At 39.7% G+C, this 16,649-nt stretch overlaps 1 pseudogene; it reads left to right on the plus strand.

Moving 5' to 3' along the window:
* Window positions 1-16,066, plus strand: part of LOC101588163 — a 33,094-nt pseudogene extending 17,028 nt beyond the window's left edge.
* The last annotated feature ends 583 nt before the right edge of the window (window positions 16,067-16,649 follow it).

Consider the following 16,649-nt stretch of genomic DNA (forward strand, 5'->3'; position numbering starts at 1 on the left):
CTCTGTGAGGAAATTGCATTCTTAGGATTATTAGACTGAAGAAAAGGGCAAACATTTATAAAGAGAGTAAATATTAAAAGAACAGACAGTGTGGAGAAGAGCTTAGATTAAATAGTATTTGGTTTGTTTTGTTCTCTTACCTTCCCAGTTCTGCTTACCTAGAGGCGCCTTACAAAACAGAAACATCCATTCTTGTGTAGACAGTGGTTTAGTCCAAAGCAAATGCATGTCGTGGTGAATATCATCGCTCCTGATCTGTCCTCCAGGCTATTTTTTCCCCAGTTCAAATAACAATGGTAATAATAAATGGCAAGAATTATAATTTTCAAGCACTTCCTATGTTCTAAGCATTCGTATATGACATATACAGCATTTTAGGCATTTTTGTTTATGAAAATCTTTCATTGGATTGATGACCATTCAAAGGTCAGGGTGTTTATCTCTGAGTCCCTAGAATAGTGGCTGAGTCATTTGATAGCTTTAGTAAGGTAGAGAATAAATAAATAAAAAAATGTGAGTGGGAAGTACTTAATATATTAGAGGATAATAATGTTTGCCCGACCATTCATAATTTTGGATCATATTTTAATGCTATTTGTATTTATTTTATTTTAAAAGTATAATATTGATAGATATTATAGATACTAAAGATATATACACAAAGTAGGTATAATGGCTAATCATAATGGCTCGCCATCCAAGTAGATCTGAGGTCATTACTAATAGCTCTTACCACCTAAGTGTTTCTCCCTGCGTCTACACCCCTGCTTTCCCCACCATGGGGCGATGACTGTTCCGAAGACTCTGTTTATTATTCTACCTCTTTTATTCTCTAAATTTATATTTTACATTTATGTTCTCCCAGAAAATATACTATTTAACCTCACTGTTTTTCAAGCTTCATAAAATAGATGACATTCTATGAAGTCTGCAGAAATGTGTATTTTTCACCCAGAATTATGCTTCTAAAATTCATATGCTTTTGTGTGTAGCTGTACCCGTTGTATACGATCCCACTGTGTAAATAAGCCACGTTTTATTTTTTTTTCTTCTGTCAATGGACTTCTTACAGCTTGATTTTTAAGGTTTTTACCTTGGTGAATGATGTTATTGCCAACATTCTCAGATGCAGCGTGGACAAGTGTGGTGGAATTTCTTTTAGATGCACACCTATTAGGACTGCTAATGAAAGCTTGTGATTGTCCAACATTATAAGACAATGCCACGTGATTTAAGGAAGCTATTGCCTTATTTCTGGGGGTGAATCAAAATTGAGAAATCAAAGTTAATCTAATTTAAAATGATTACCTTGTTTTCTATTCAATACTATGTCCAAGGACTATATATCTCAGTAAAGGGGAAAATTCTAGTTAAAACAATATCTGACTAATCATAACTGAGTGTTCCTAATGAGCATCTCACGTCTACAAAGGATTTTGAGGGGAAAGGCCTTTGAGTGACATGTATCACTCGCAAATATCTGAACCCTGTGGAGGTTGCAAGATCACAGAATTTTACAGTTAGGATGGTCCAAAAGGCGATGTGATCCCCAGGAGCATCTATCATCAACCCCCCTGAGGGAGCAGCCTTGTTCTGGGAAGATGAAGCGGGAAGCAGCTTCCGCACCCCTTCTGCAGAGGCGAGAGCGCCCCAGCGCAGGCATGTCCAGTTAACTTTATCTCACACTATCTGCAGAAGTCAACTCACAGTTGATTGCAGCCCAAATGTCGGAGTGCAACTGCTGTAAGAAGACACACGCAAGGCAAGCTGTGACCTAGGGAGAAGTAAAGGCGTCGCACAGGTACGATAAAACATGATCTGTGGAACTGAACAGTTTATAAATTGGGAATCAAAAATCAAAACCAGTTTGATCTTTGAAAGTCATTATTAAGAAAATGAAAAAGCAACAATAACAACAGCAACAAACAGACCAAAACAAAACAAAACAAAACCAGAAAACCCCGAACCAAAAATCAAGGAGCCCCAAACTGGATGAGTATGTTTACAGTTGACATAGCTGTTAAAGGTTTTTGTATGTAAACAACCTAAACAATTGAGTAATAAGATGAGCCACTTAATTAAATCAATTAAATTTCTTTTTAAGTTAGCTAAAGATTTAAACATAGTCTACAAAGAAGTTACGTGAATGACTCACAAATTCAAGAGAATGTCAGCCTTGATTGTGTAAATGCAATCTAAGATCAGAATGAATTATAACGTCATGTCTGCTAGTGTAGCTATAATAAAAACCATAAAACCTTTAACTGAAACCTGAATGCAATGGGGGAGATATAGTATGGTTGCCTTTTTTGAACACAACAGAGATTTTTTGTAGTACCAGGGATTGAACTCAGGATCTTGCACTTGTTATGCAGGCGTGTATGCCACTGAGCTATATCTCCAGCGCACAACAGAGTTTTTTTGAACAAGCTAAACATAGCTTTACCACATGACTTGGCAAAGGAACTTTGGAGTGGGGTGGTAGGTAATGAATTGTCCTAAAAGTGCGTTAAAATGTACCACACACAATTTTATACATTTATCAAAAGTTATGGAACTGTACCTTGGTTTGGGATGGGTGCATTGTGTGGTATAAAAACTACATCTCAAAAATATGTTAAAATAGCTGCAAGCACAATGAAATAGATTTTGAAAGACATGTTTTTCTACTGAAAGCTATGGCAACTATGATAAAGTATGGAGCAGATGAGAGGATTGTGCAGTGCTTAGGCCAAGCTGGGCCAACCACATCGTAAATTGGAAACTCTGAGGCAATTAAAAATTCTTACTTTATAAATTAAGAAATTAAATTTTATTTTTGTGTTAGTCTGAAAAGAACTCTTCACCCCATAGTTGGTCAACTTTGACACCCTATAGTTTTAATTCCCATAGTTTCAGAATAAATCCCATGGCATTTTGAGTACAGTGGACTCTCGAGTTATGAACAGACTGACATAGGAGTGACTGGCAGTATGACTAGAATTTTGGTTTAACTTGCAACCAAAGTCGAGTTATGACCCCAGTTCCAGTCACTTGTGCAGTTGTGAGCAATGACTCACACAAATAGATACAAGCATAGGGAAGCATAAGTCTGAGCCCACACATGTTTGTGGACATGGTTTTCCATTAGTTCTTTCTTTATTTGTATTTTAGGGAAGGGTCTACAGTGTGTTCAGGGTCTCACTACTAGATCAGACTCACAGTGATCCACCTGTTTATAGCCTCCCAGGAGCAGGGATTACAGGCACAGGCCACCATGCCCAGTCTCAATTGCCATCTCAGCATGCCCTGGGGGTGGGACACAGCATAGCAGGCCTGGGGATCGAACCCCTGGCCCTGTGCCTGCTTGCAGATGCTTTAAATTGCTGAGCTATTTGGCTGGCCCTCGTTAGTGTTTCTATCCTATGATAATTGCTATCAAAATGGCCCGCCAAAAGCTAGAAAGGAAGATAAGGAAGGTAGGGAAGCTAAAGAAAGCAATGACAGTCAAAAACGAGCAGGAAATTTTGGAGTAACATGAGAGCAGTGGCCCTGTGACTGATCTTGCTAGTGTGCACAGCACGCCGACTCCACCATCTCGATAAACTCACAGAGAAGAGATTTGTGCAAGGAAGCCAGTGCTGCTAACGCGATTCTCTAATGAGCAAGTCATTATCAACAGTGCTAAACAAGGGCGAAAGGCCACTGTTATGTGGGTAAACAGAAGGCAGATGGCAGATCAAAGCCCAAGTCTGTATTTGTGACAAAGCTAGGGCTACACATGCAGATCTCGTAAAAGACAGCCCATCCGTGAGTGATAACAGGGAAAGGTTTTGAGCCAGTAAGGGGCTCATTGCATAAGTGGGCGTGGTGAAGCAGCCAGTGCTGATAAAAGGGCTGCTGAAAATGACATACACACCAATTCAAAATGATGACACAGAGAAATGGCTTTTGCTCTCGTCAAGTTTTCAACTGTGATGAAACTAGCTTTTTCTAGAAGAAAATGCCTAGTAGAATGTGCATTACCCAGGAAGAGATGGACACGCCAGGCCACAAGCCTCTGAAGGACAGGCTAACCTATTGCTACGTGCTGGTGCACATGGTGGCCTCAAGACAGAGCCTCTCTTGGTTTGTTACTCTGAGACCCTTAGAGTGCATAGAAAACATAAAGTCATGAACTGCAGGCTGGGGCCACGTAGAGATCTAGTGGAAAAGCCTGTGAAACAGGAGAACTTTTTCTTGAATGGGCCAGGGAAGCTTTCTGTCTTGCTGTTAAGAAATATCTAGTGGACCAAGGTTTTGCCTCTCAGGGCTCGCCTCATCAAGGATGATGCTCCTGCTCACCCGTGAGATTTGGAAGAAGACTTGGCTGAGGAGTCCCCGTGGCTTTCGGCTGAATTGGTTCCACCTAACACAGCTCCTCTACTGCAGCCTACGGGCGGCAGGTTACAGCTAACTTTAGGAAGCTACTCACTGGAGTGATTCCAGATGGTCTCAGATTTAACCCACAAAAAGTTCTGAAAGGAACCTTACAACCCCCTTTCCTGTGTGAGGTTAACTGAGATATCCTGGGCCAGGGTCTCTCTGAGGACACAGAGATCTGCCTGGAAGAAAGTGTGGCCTAAAATTACACAGGAGAGACTTTGAGGCCTGTGTAGAGGGGCAAGAGCCTGTGACCGATGACACAGTCACTATAGCAGAGTCCACAGGCTCGCAGGTAGACAGTGATGATGTTTAGGGACTGGCGGAGGAACTCAGGAATCGCCTACAGAGGGACTTCAGCAACTTCTGGCTAAGAAACAGAATGGCAGCTGAGGAGCGTTCTGAGGAGGAGGGGGGTCAACCATCAGGGCAGCGAAGATCTTCTGAAGTAGAGGAATTTCTGAAAAAATGGACGAGCTATAAATACTTGCAGACCAGTTGTTAGTTCAGAAAAGGTTGAGAACTACTGAGCCAGAAGAAGGTCCTGCAGGCCACCGACTCTCCCAAGGAGAGAAAGGACATCAGGGAGCCAGACGCCTGAGGCTCTTTTGGAAGGGGCATCCTTCTGAGGAATAACGGCCTTCCCTTAGTCCTCCCTTTCTGCAGGCCGAAGATACCACCTTGAATGACGAGCACAGCATGGAATTGTTGTGTCTGGTAAGTTAGGCACATCTTACAGCTTTTGGTGAAGATGCTAAGAAAATTATTGGTCTTTGTGGCAAGTTATGCACTTTATACAACTCTGCTTTAGTATGAAAAGGTTAGTTAAGGGGTTCTTCGAGATGTTTGGAATGCATTGTTGACATTTCCATGATTTCTTATGGAAAAAAATAGTCAATATCAAAATTAATTTGATATTAAATGAATATTATTATTGGTTCATATAGTAATGATACTTTTTCAGTAATATTTAGCTTCATTATTTCATCTATCTATCTATCTATCTATCTATCTATCTATCTATCTATCTATCTATCTATCCTCTAAAAGAAAAAGGAAATAATTTGACTTCCATACATGGTTCTCCCTGTATTAGTATTATCAGAGAGTTGATTTTTAAAAAAATATATTTGTTCGTTGTAGGGTCTTACTACACAGCTCAGATGATCCTCCTTCTTTCAACCTCCCCAGCACCGCGATTACAGGTGTGCGCCACTATGCTGGGACGCTGGTCGGCTCAGGGCGCCCTGGGGGCGGGGCATGTGGTGCCAGGGATCAAACCGCTTGCTTAGGCTTGCTTTAGCAGGTGCTTTAGTCAGCTGAGCTATCTTGCTGGCCTTGGTGTTTTTTTTGTGGAACCGGGGATTGAACTCAGACTCTTATGCTTGCCAGGGCCCTGGCCCTGTTGAATCATTTTCGAATCCTAATGTTACTGGTTTTGGGGTGCTGAAAGTTTTATTTATTCACTTTTTGAGACAAGCTCTTGTTATACAGCTCAGGTTGGTCTTGAATTCACTATGTAGCTCAGGCTGGCCTTGAACTTGTGTTACTCCTCCTGCCTCAGCCTCCTAGTGCTGGCATTATGTATCTGCACTACCCCACCTGGCTTGGAGTTTCCTTATAAAGTTGATTTCTAGGTTCTTTCTATCCTGAAAAAAGTAACTGGTGAAAACATACACAAAAGGTACCAACTTTTATACTATACAGCATGAGAATGAACTACTGTGAATAACTAGCCTATACTTTAAATAATTGATATACTCTATCAATTCACAAAGCATAGTCAAATGTATTTCTTTTTCAGTCCTGAGAACAATCTTGAGAAATTTTAAGTAGTTTTTCTGGAATCCAGGCTGAGGCCCCCATCTCTGGCTTCCTCGGCACTCTCCTCACGTCCCTCTGTCTTGAGCAGAACCCCTCTTCCTGTTTGCATCCAGCTGCTGTATAATCATCATTACCTTTTCTAAAAAAATGGAAAGCAATCAAACAGCACACTACTAAGGAAGATGCAAATGATACAAGATGCTTAATGACGCCAGGCCTGTGTTGGGCTGGAGTGGGGAGAGGCGGAGGCCCAGGTAAATGCCCAGGCTCCTGTTGAGCTGCAGCTGTCACGTTGCTAAACACACAAGCAAGCACGTGCATGCATCAGCGGAAACAAGCTAGATTTCCTCTCTGAAAAATGCTAAAGTGAATAAGATATTATAAGAGTTATAATCTTAAATTTTACAGTAGTTTACAGATGCACTGAAGTTTGTTATGTCACATGAGACCACCAGTCACGCTAGAGTATAGGCAAAATAGGTGCCATAACCCAAGTTTTCTTCAAAGCCATCAGAATGCTGATGAGTCACTGGAATTCAGGTGTGGTGATTTTACCAAAATAACATAGGCAAGAAACAAGTAACAGGTCTCAGGCCTCACTTAGGTGCTCAGGTGCCTTTCACAGCGGCTCGCATCTTTCAGAATACAGAAGAGAGATGATTCAAGAGATACATATTATGTAAGAATCAGTGAAGCCGGGTGTGATGATGCATGCCTGTAATCCCAGCACTGGAGAAGCTGGAGTGGAAATATTGTCATAAGTTTGAAGCCAGCCTAGGCTACACAGTATGTTCAAAGTCATCCTGAACTACCTGTCAGGATGAGACCCTATCTCAGAAAAATAAAAAGAGAAAGAAAGAATCAATGGAGGCAATCCAAATGCATGTCAAGTGCATATAAATCAAATGAATAAAAAAGATGTGTTTTTAGGGCTGGCAAGATAGCTCAGCAGACTAAGCACCTGCTTAGGCAAGTGCAGGGACTGAGGTTCGATCCCCAGCACCACATGCCATGCTGACCCCTCCCCCAGGTGCGCTGAGCCAGCGACCGAGTCTGGACATGGTGGTGCACACCTGTAATCCCAGCGCTGGGGAGGCTGAAAACAGAAGGATCACTATGAGTCTGAGCATATGTAATGAGACTTTGTACCAAATACATTTTTAAAAAGATGTGTTCTTTTTAATACAATGGATTACTACTGAGCCATAAAAAGGATAAAATTGAGCCTTTGTAACCGAATGGGTGGACCTTGAGACCACAATCCTAAGTGAAATAACCAGGCGCGCATGTGTAAATAGACAGTTATCTCTCCTGAGAAACTGAAAGTGTAACTAAGAACCAAAATGTACAATAGGTACTGTGCAGTGGGAAACTAGGTGGGAGGGGGAAAGGAAGGAAGGGAAAAGAAGAAAGTGAAGGAAGAAAAAGAGGAGAAAATGGAAGCAGCTTTGTGGATGGTGAGGAGAAAGGAATTTGAAAGAAGGAGCTGGAAATGGAAACAAAAGGAATAAAGGTACATCGTGTCCAGGTACAAATTCTCCATAGTGGATGTGACCATTATGTACACTAAATTATACCAATAAGCTTCATTCAATTAAAAAATAATAATAAAGGTAAGGGCTGAAATGAAATACATATTTTCTTTTTGTGGTATTGGGGTTTGATCCTAGAGCCTTGACCCTGAGCTACACTCCCAGTCCCTTTTGAAAAATGTTAATTTTTGAGACAGCCAATAAACTGTCAACTGGGCTAGAATTTGGCAACCCTCCTGCCTCCGCCTCCTAGAGTGCTGGGATTTATGGGCATTTAACACCACACTGGCTATGCAATATTTTCATTAGTCCCTATCTCAAGGGCTTGGATAATGTGGATTTACTAAAAATCTTTGGAATTGATTTTATGTGACTTTATGTTTCTTTGTCTCTTTGTTTTTAAGTCTAAATTTGGTTCTGAATGTAATTACTAATTGGCTGGTTGAGTGACTTCTTCTTCTTTTCTTTTTTCTTTCTTTTTTGGTGGAACCAGGGATTGAACTCAGGCCCTTGTGCTTGCCAGGGAAGTGCTTATTCCACTGAGCCATCTCCCCGGCCCTGAGTGACTTCTTTTTGATTGGCTTTTTATATAAAATATTAGTTGGCTGTAGAACATTTGAAGCATTTTTTTCTAGGATGTTTGAAGTAGTTTAGGGTAGATGTTTTAATTCTCTGTTGCTGAAATGTGCAATTCCGCAAGATGTAAAGTTCTTAAAAACAAATCAAGAACTGTTTATCGTGGTTCTCGGTAGCCAGTGGACCTGTGCACGGAGGGCCACCCATGAGATGCAGCTTCCTCACCAAGATTATGGCACTAATTGTTAATTTATGGATGTGTTTCTGCACATGCTGCAACTGTTCCGAATTTTAGTGATTTTATTCATCCTAGGGTTGGGTTGAGTGGTGAATGAATTATGAAAGAGATTTTTTTTCTTGGCAAGTTATGACTAGGTTTTTTTCTAAAGGTACTAAAGCAACTCAGTGACTGGTCTAGATTTAGAGTTTAGCTGTTTTAACAATCAAATATCTTTAGGTCAGATTTAACTCAAAGGAGGATATAAGACTTGAAGTCATGACAATGATTTTAAATACTGAATATATGAATTTCTTATTTTTATTCATGTTTATAAGTATGATTTTCTGCTTATCTCCTCTATAAAAATAGAGCTACAGTAAATTTAAACCCTTCTTTATGTTATCCACAAAAAGCTCTTCTAAATTGTACTTTAAAGATTGTACAATCTGTTAGTTACACAGCATAAGCAATTGAGATATTTTGCTTTTCTACTGTTGTAAGTTTAATGGTTACTTCATACATTTTTATTTAAAGATAAGTGAATTGTTATGAAAAGTTCAAATAACTTTAAGCTCATTTTCTAGCCAAAGCTTGTTCACAAATGAGGAAAGTAAAGTTGAGAGGTTCAGACGTGTGCAGACGTAGGACTCTGATGCAGATTGCAGGGCCCTGTGGTCTGTGCTTTAGATTGTATTATAACACAGATTACGCATGAAACTTTAACAATGACCAGAGCATAGTTATAGTCCTTTATCAGTATTTATAGATGATGAAGAATAAAAATTTGATTAGTAGGACTCATCGCAACAACAATAATGACAACACAACCTCATAAATGTTAAACATTTTGTTGTGAGTGAAAGCCTGTCTGCTGTGCTCACTGGTGCTCTTCCATAGGGTCCAGGCCCTCCCGCTTGGCCTGCGCACACTGGTGGGGTCACCTCTCTCTGTTACTTTGAATAGCTGCTAACACATCAACTCTTTCCACTGTCAACTACCTTAGCTTATTAGAGAATTTCAATGTGTATGGTAAACTGAGTGCAACCTCTTTCTAGAGTTATCATTCCCCTCCCCGCCACTTAAGAAAATCCTTTAGCCCTACACGTACTTATTCTTCCCCTCTCCACCCCTTCTTTTCTTCCTCTTGCCCCTGTTTTGTTCTGTCCTTTCTTCTTTCTATCTCTATTTCTTGTCTCTTTTTAGCTGGATGACCTTTATGGAGTCTTCAAAGTCTTCAGCTTGGTTCCTAGACCCCCCCCCCCATTGTTTGTTCTTTGTTTCCCTATTCCTGTTTCATCTGTTTACATTCTGGTCAATTAAGTTGCAGAATAACAATAATAAATGCAGTTGACATAAACAGGCACAGTAGACACTGTCTCACTGGAGTCGTCAAGAATGGGTCCTGGCTGGGGGTGGAACGGGATGTTTGGAGAGGGGACGAAGACCCAGCAAGAGAGCCTCTGCCCAGAGTTATAGTGTCAGGATCCAAACAGTGAGTCAAATAGCTTTTTATTTTTATTTTATTTTTTTAATGTTTGGACTGTTTAATCACAAATAAGATATAAGAATGTAACCTTTAAAATTTTTTATTTATTTTTATTCAAATAGCTTTAAAATGTTTCTGATGGTAGAAATACGTTTTTGAAAAGATTAAAGAAAAGTAAATCTGTTACTTGGAGATTACATTATAATTAATAATTTGGGGTAGTTTCTTCTAATCTTGCAGTCATAAACATCTTTTTATGGACTGGTGATCATATTATTATTTTTATTTTTATTATTTTTTGTACAGGGTCTTGCTGTGCGCCTCAGATTCCCAGTGATCCTTCTGCTTTCAGCCTCCCCAGCACTGGGATCACAGGTATGCACCACCATGCCTGGACTCAGTTGCTGGCTCAGTGTGCCTGGGGGTGGGACTGGCATGGCATGCGGAACCGGGGATCGAACCCCAGTCCGTGAACTCGCCTAAGCAGGCACTTAATCTGCTGAGCTATCTCGCCAGCCCTGGTGATCCTCTCGGACATGTAGCTTACTCTTTCCATTTTGAATACCTGTGTACTATGCAGATTTCCCACATTAAAATTCTTTCAAAATGTGTATTTTTCATGGTTTACAGGAGTATATTTTATGAATTCACTAAAAGTATTTAGTCAATTACCTGTTACTCCGTGTTTAATTATTCCTAGGCCTTTTTACACTTCAATGGAGAAGTCTTTGAGAGTGAGTGAAAGTGTGACCTTCACAGCGAACACTCATTACAAGCGTAAGACCTAGCGATCAGCTAAAATACTGGCAACGACTGTCTGACCGTGTAAAGTCATCCTCCACAGTGTTATGTTTTAAAGAAGCTTTTGGCTCTCTCCGTGGCATATATATTATTCCCAGCCACACATATCCAGCAGTGACTGGATTTGTACTGCTATAAACATACGTGATAGGAGATAACGTCAGATGCATCGCATGGAGTCTTGTCAACAGGAAATGTACTTTAATTTTTCATCTATATTGGTCTTGTTTTGGGTCTCTCTGTGAATTTCTGTGGTTGCTTTAATATAGGGAAGGTATATTTTTTCTTAAGTTTACTCCTGGGTATTTACATTTTTTTGCAATTATTATAAAGATACACATTATGTTTACATTCTGACTTGCTAAATTGTATGTTGTTACATTTTGCTCTTAGTTTTAAAAGTTTCTTAATTTTAGTTTTTAGAGTTTTATTTAAAACAACTGCTCAGTTCAGTTCAATGTGGACTAATAAAAAATATAAGAAAAGAAAGAAATGGTCAAGCCACAAGGGCTGGCCAGGTAGCTAAGCAGATTAAAGTGCCTGCTTAGGCAGACGCAGGGGCTGGGAGTTCTAGCCTCGGGTTTGATCCTTGGCCGCTGGGCTGGCCCCACCCATGGGGTGCTCTGAGATGGTGATTGAGACCAGGCATGGTGGCGCGTGCCTGTAATCCCAGCACTTGGGAGGCTGAAAACAAGAGGATCACTACGAGTCTGATCTGTGTAGTGAGACCCTATAGACTCTGTACAAAAAAAAAAAAAAGAATAGTCAAGCCAGAAAAATGTAATTGATACCAAACTTATATTGCCTTATACATGCTGAATCTAATTTCTTGGATAGTTAAAGCTATGTGCCTTTTAGAATCACCTGGACTTTAAGCCATATTTTATCAGGTTGCTGATAACTCATAACAGTGAGTTTCAATGCTAACAGACCAGTGACATTTCATTCTTTCTTTCATTATTTATTATGAAGTACTTTTCTGTTTTCAGTCAGGATCTTGCTATGTAGCTCAGGCTGGCCTTGAGCTTGCAGCGGTCCTTCTACCTCAGCCTCCCAAGTGCTGGGATCACAGGCCTGCACCACCACACCCAGTGGTATTGCATTTTTAATATGTAAATTTTCAGTCCTTAAAGACAAATTCTATTTATATAGTTATAGTTTTAAACTATCTAAGTTTAATAATGTTAATTGTGATAATTAAGCAGATGTGACTGCTGTGTAGTGAAGTAGTCATATGATCTCTTTCGCCTACTGGTGGAAAATAAATGTGACTATTAGAGGTTAAAGACTAGCTGAAGCAGCCCACCGGGATCCTCTTGAAAATGATGTCTGCCTCAGAGAACAGACCATCTCCAGCACCCCAGGAAGTGGCTTTTGCAGCCAGAAAGCTGAGCCAGAGAACCATGATGAACCAGAACTCCTCACTGCTCCTCATGCTTGGAAGGAATCAGCTTTTCCTAAAGAGGACAATCTCAGAAGACTCTTGGGGAAGAGCAGTTTTTTAAAAATTTGTTCTCAAAATAGGCCCTTCTAGGGCCTACTTGAAAGAGTGTGGCCTGTGGTGCGGAAGGCCTTGAGTGTGCATCACATGAAGGCAATCAGGCCGACTGAGGGCAGCATGACTGTCGTACCACAGCCTTGCGTCATCACGAGGGCCAGGGATCTAATAAAGCTGTCAGAAAGGAGTGTTTCATCTGAACAGGAAGTATGGATTCCTTTTTTTGTGTGTGTGGTATTGGGGATTGAACTCTGGACCTTGTACTTGCCAGGCAGGTGCTTATGCTACTGAGCTATCTCCCTGGCCCCAGCAGTACGAATTCTTAAGGATGATGTTGCATGTAGCATCATTAAAATAGATTCTTTAGTAAGAACTAAAGAAAGATTTGCAAAAGGAAGACAACGATGAAGGGCCAAATAGCTCAGAGCATTAAAGCACCTGCAAGCAGGTGCAGGGTCCGGGTGTTTGATCCCCAGGCTTGCCGTGCCGGCCCTGCCCCCTGGGCACACTGAGATGGTAATTGCAACTGGGCATGGTGGTGCATGCCTATAATCCCAGCTTTTGGGAGGCTGTAAACAAGTGGATCACTATGAGTCTGATTTAGTAGTAGACCCTGAACATCCTGTAAACCCTTCCCTAAAATACAAAGAAAACCAACCAACCAACCAACCAAACAAAAAAGACAATGACTTATTGGTCCCAAAGGATCTGTGAAGGCTTTGGAACTCTTAGCAAACTGTTACATTATGGTTCAGGGAACACAGTCTCAGCCATAGATGCTCTTAGTTGTTTAAGAGGGGTTTGAAAAGTAGTTGTAGGTACCATGAAGAATAGCCATTCAATTTATAATATTGAAACTTTAATGATAAAACAAAACTTGGCAAAAGAGTCTGAATTGTGATCACAAGGTTGGAAAAGATTTTTGCCACAGTTAGAACACAAAAATGGGAACAATAGCAAAGAACCAAAGAAGAAAACTGTGAAGAAAGAGCCTGAGGCATTCCCGCCACCACAGCCAGAAAGACAGACAGAGTTGGACAGCAGGGAGGGCTCTCGAAGGCACATCAGAAGGAGTGACAGAAAGTGGAAGGAAGCAACAAAGGCTAAGCAAGCAGAAGCTTGAGGTGAAAGACAGAGGAAAGAAGTGCAGCATTTATTTCACCTAAAGAAAAGCTGGCTACAAAACCCGGGGAAGCTTCCACTGAAACTAAAATTGAAGCGGCTACCATGAAGGAGAAGGTTAAGAAAGCAAAGAATAAGGAGCTTGGAGCTCTGATGGCTGGAAAGTTAAGCTTAAGCTGTAAGTGGATGGAAAGAATAAGAGGAAAAAGTTACATTTAAAAACCAAACCCCCAACTGTTAATTTATAAATCTATCTCCTTTTGTGAAGGATTTTGAGAAACCAGGGCATTAATTGCCCTGTAATACTCTGATCACATTTTTTTTCTGAGTTTCATATGTTCATAAAACAGTCCCTTGTGTAAATATAAATTATGCTTTTTTTCAATTGTGCTCTGAAAAATTTTGTGTTACAAAGTAGCATGTAGGTCATGTATTTGTATAACAAGTTCTAGGAAGCTTTTATTGACCCAAGATTCTAGGAGTAACTTTTCCTTTTGAATTTTTATACACATGTGAATGTGACTATTGCAATTATGCATTAGACCCAAAGAACGTCTGAAGCCCTTGGTTAGTCTTTAATGATATTCCAGTGCTTGGTTTTGAGGAAAATAAATGTAAAACTGTTAGTCCTCTCTCTCTCTCCTCTTAATGATAAGTGAATATTTTGGTTCATCCTTTACTACAGTTTTGGGTTACATTACGAGATTAAATAGCTTAAAAGCTGAAGAAGGAAAAAAAAAGAATAGCAGAAGTGGCTCAGGGGAGCAGAAGCGCTTAGACACAAGGTGAGGTGTTAATAACAGCTGGGTTGGAAGGGAACTGGGACTCGGCACAGGGGCGGGACATTTGTCTATTGTGCAAGAAGGAGAGCCTGAGTGCAACCTCTAGCACTGAAAACGAAACAAGACACAAATTCCCCCAAACAAGGGGTTAGTAATTGACTAGATTTGCTTACACATAAGGGCAAAAAGGGAAAAATAGGCAGAAATTAACTGTAGCTCTCCAAGAGGGAAAATGTTAGCAGTTGTGTGAACTTGGTCTTCCCTTTCACCCTTTCCGGTTTAGGAATTCAAATGTCTTTCCTATGCTATCTTGCAGCTGTTTCAATATTTCTGTTTTTATATCTAGGTCTTCCATCCATTTTGATGTGATTTTAGTATGGGGGACATATAGGGGCCTAGTATTGTTTTTCTGTACATGTATGACCAGTTTTCCTAGCAACATTTGTTAAAGAGGCTATATTTACTCTGGTGTGTCTTTGACCCATCAGATGGCTCAAGGTACTTTCAATTGTTTCCATGTCTTCCATTCTGTTTCAGTGGTCAGCGTGTCTACTTCTATGCCAGCGGTCGGCGTGTCTACTTCTACTATATCTGGGTAGAGTAACTTGAATTTTGGGATTATGCTGTCTCTTGCTTTCTGCTCATGATTGCTTTGGTTATCTGGGTATCATCTAGTTCCATATAAATTTTAATACATTTTTGTAGTTCTGTGAACAGTGATGTTGATATTTTGATAGGAATTGCTCCAAATCTATGTATCACTTTTGATAATGTGGTCATTTTAATGGTTTGGAATGTGCCTATTCAGAAATGGTATGATAAGGATAGTATCTTTACAAATTAGTTTCTTTAATCTTAACTTTAACACTTCAAAGGCAGAAACTTTAAAAATCTATGAATAAAGTGATAATGTCTATGATTAAAGCCCATGATAACTCTCTCATCAATTTATTGAGATGATTTGATGCTTACAACTTAATAAGAACTTTAATAGTTTTTCAAATATGTATGAAAGGTGCATGTCATACTATTTAAATTAGTATTTAAGTTTTCATTGTTTTAATGGAAATGAGAACAGTAGTATCAATAGTAACCAGAATATTTTTTAAATTTTTATTTATTTGTGTGTGTGTGTGTGTGTGTGTGTGTGTGTGTGTGTGGCCAGCTCAGCCCACCAGGGGGCAGGGCTGGCTGGCATGTGGTGCTGGGGGATTGAACAGCGGTCCCTGTGCTTTGCTAAGCTTGTTCTAAGTAGGTGCTTTAGACCACTGAGCCATCTCACCAGCCCCAGTAACCAGAATGTTTTAAAATAATTTCTTCTACAGTGCCATGTTTCATGTTTATGATAAAATATTAGAATTTTCCTTCCTTGTCATTGCATAGATGAAGAGACTATTCATAATTGTACTACTAGCACTTGATAACGCATGGAGGTTTTCACTAAGATGTTTGGTATACTGGTGTGGTCAGAGAATAATAAAATAAATTTCTAAATTACTTAGTGCTGCTTTTATGCAGTTGGCTATATAACTGTATTGTTAAATATTGTTCACACTCTAATTTTCTATTGTAAAGATATTAGAGAATTTTGGGTTTTAAACATCTTTTATGTTAAGTCTCTTGCATAACCAGTTCTTAAATTTTTATTTGTTAAAGAGAGTACAAAATAGTATTATAGCAGAAAAATTATAAATGATCCAGAATGCCACTAAACAAAATACTATGAATTTTACAGTATTTGTTGTAGTGCATAGTGTTGTCTTCAATTAGTTGCTCATCTTACTAGATCTATGCATGCAAAATGGGAAGAAGAAAGAGAAAAAGAAAAAATATAAGAAAATAAGAAGAGAAAAAAAGGAAAAAGAATTGAGAAAAGAAGACAAAACAAATTAAGGATTAACTGCTTCTTTCGAAAGACCAGCAGAAATCCACGGTACACTTGGACAAACCAACCTGCTTACATCCATGGGTACATGCCTTCCCCCCACTCCCTCTCCTGTCCTTTTTCCCGACCCAGTAATTCCTTCCTTTTCAACAGGTTCATTCCCCTTTTCCCAGTATCTACTGTATGCTTAATTTTATATTTTCTCTTTCAGGTTCTCACACTAAGGAGACAATATGATGTTTGCACATCTGGATCTGATTTATTTCACTTAAGAGTGTGGTTTTTGGTTGCATCCAATTACCTATAAAAGCCTCAGATTTATCCTTTTTAATAGCTGAATAGTACTTCATTGTGTAAAAATACCACATCCTCTTTATCCATTCCTCAGTTAATGGGCATCTGGGTTGTTTCCAAGATTTAGGTATGACAAGATGTGCTGCTGTAAACATAGGCACACATATGTCACTGTGGTATGATGTTTTCATTTCTTCTGGAAAAATACCCAAGAAGCAAATAGTTGGG

The sequence above is a fragment of the Octodon degus genome, unplaced genomic scaffold (genome assembly GCF_000260255.1).
Source record: "Octodon degus isolate 3935 unplaced genomic scaffold, OctDeg1.0 scaffold00012, whole genome shotgun sequence".
NCBI classification, from domain to species: Eukaryota; Metazoa; Chordata; class Mammalia; order Rodentia; family Octodontidae; genus Octodon; species Octodon degus.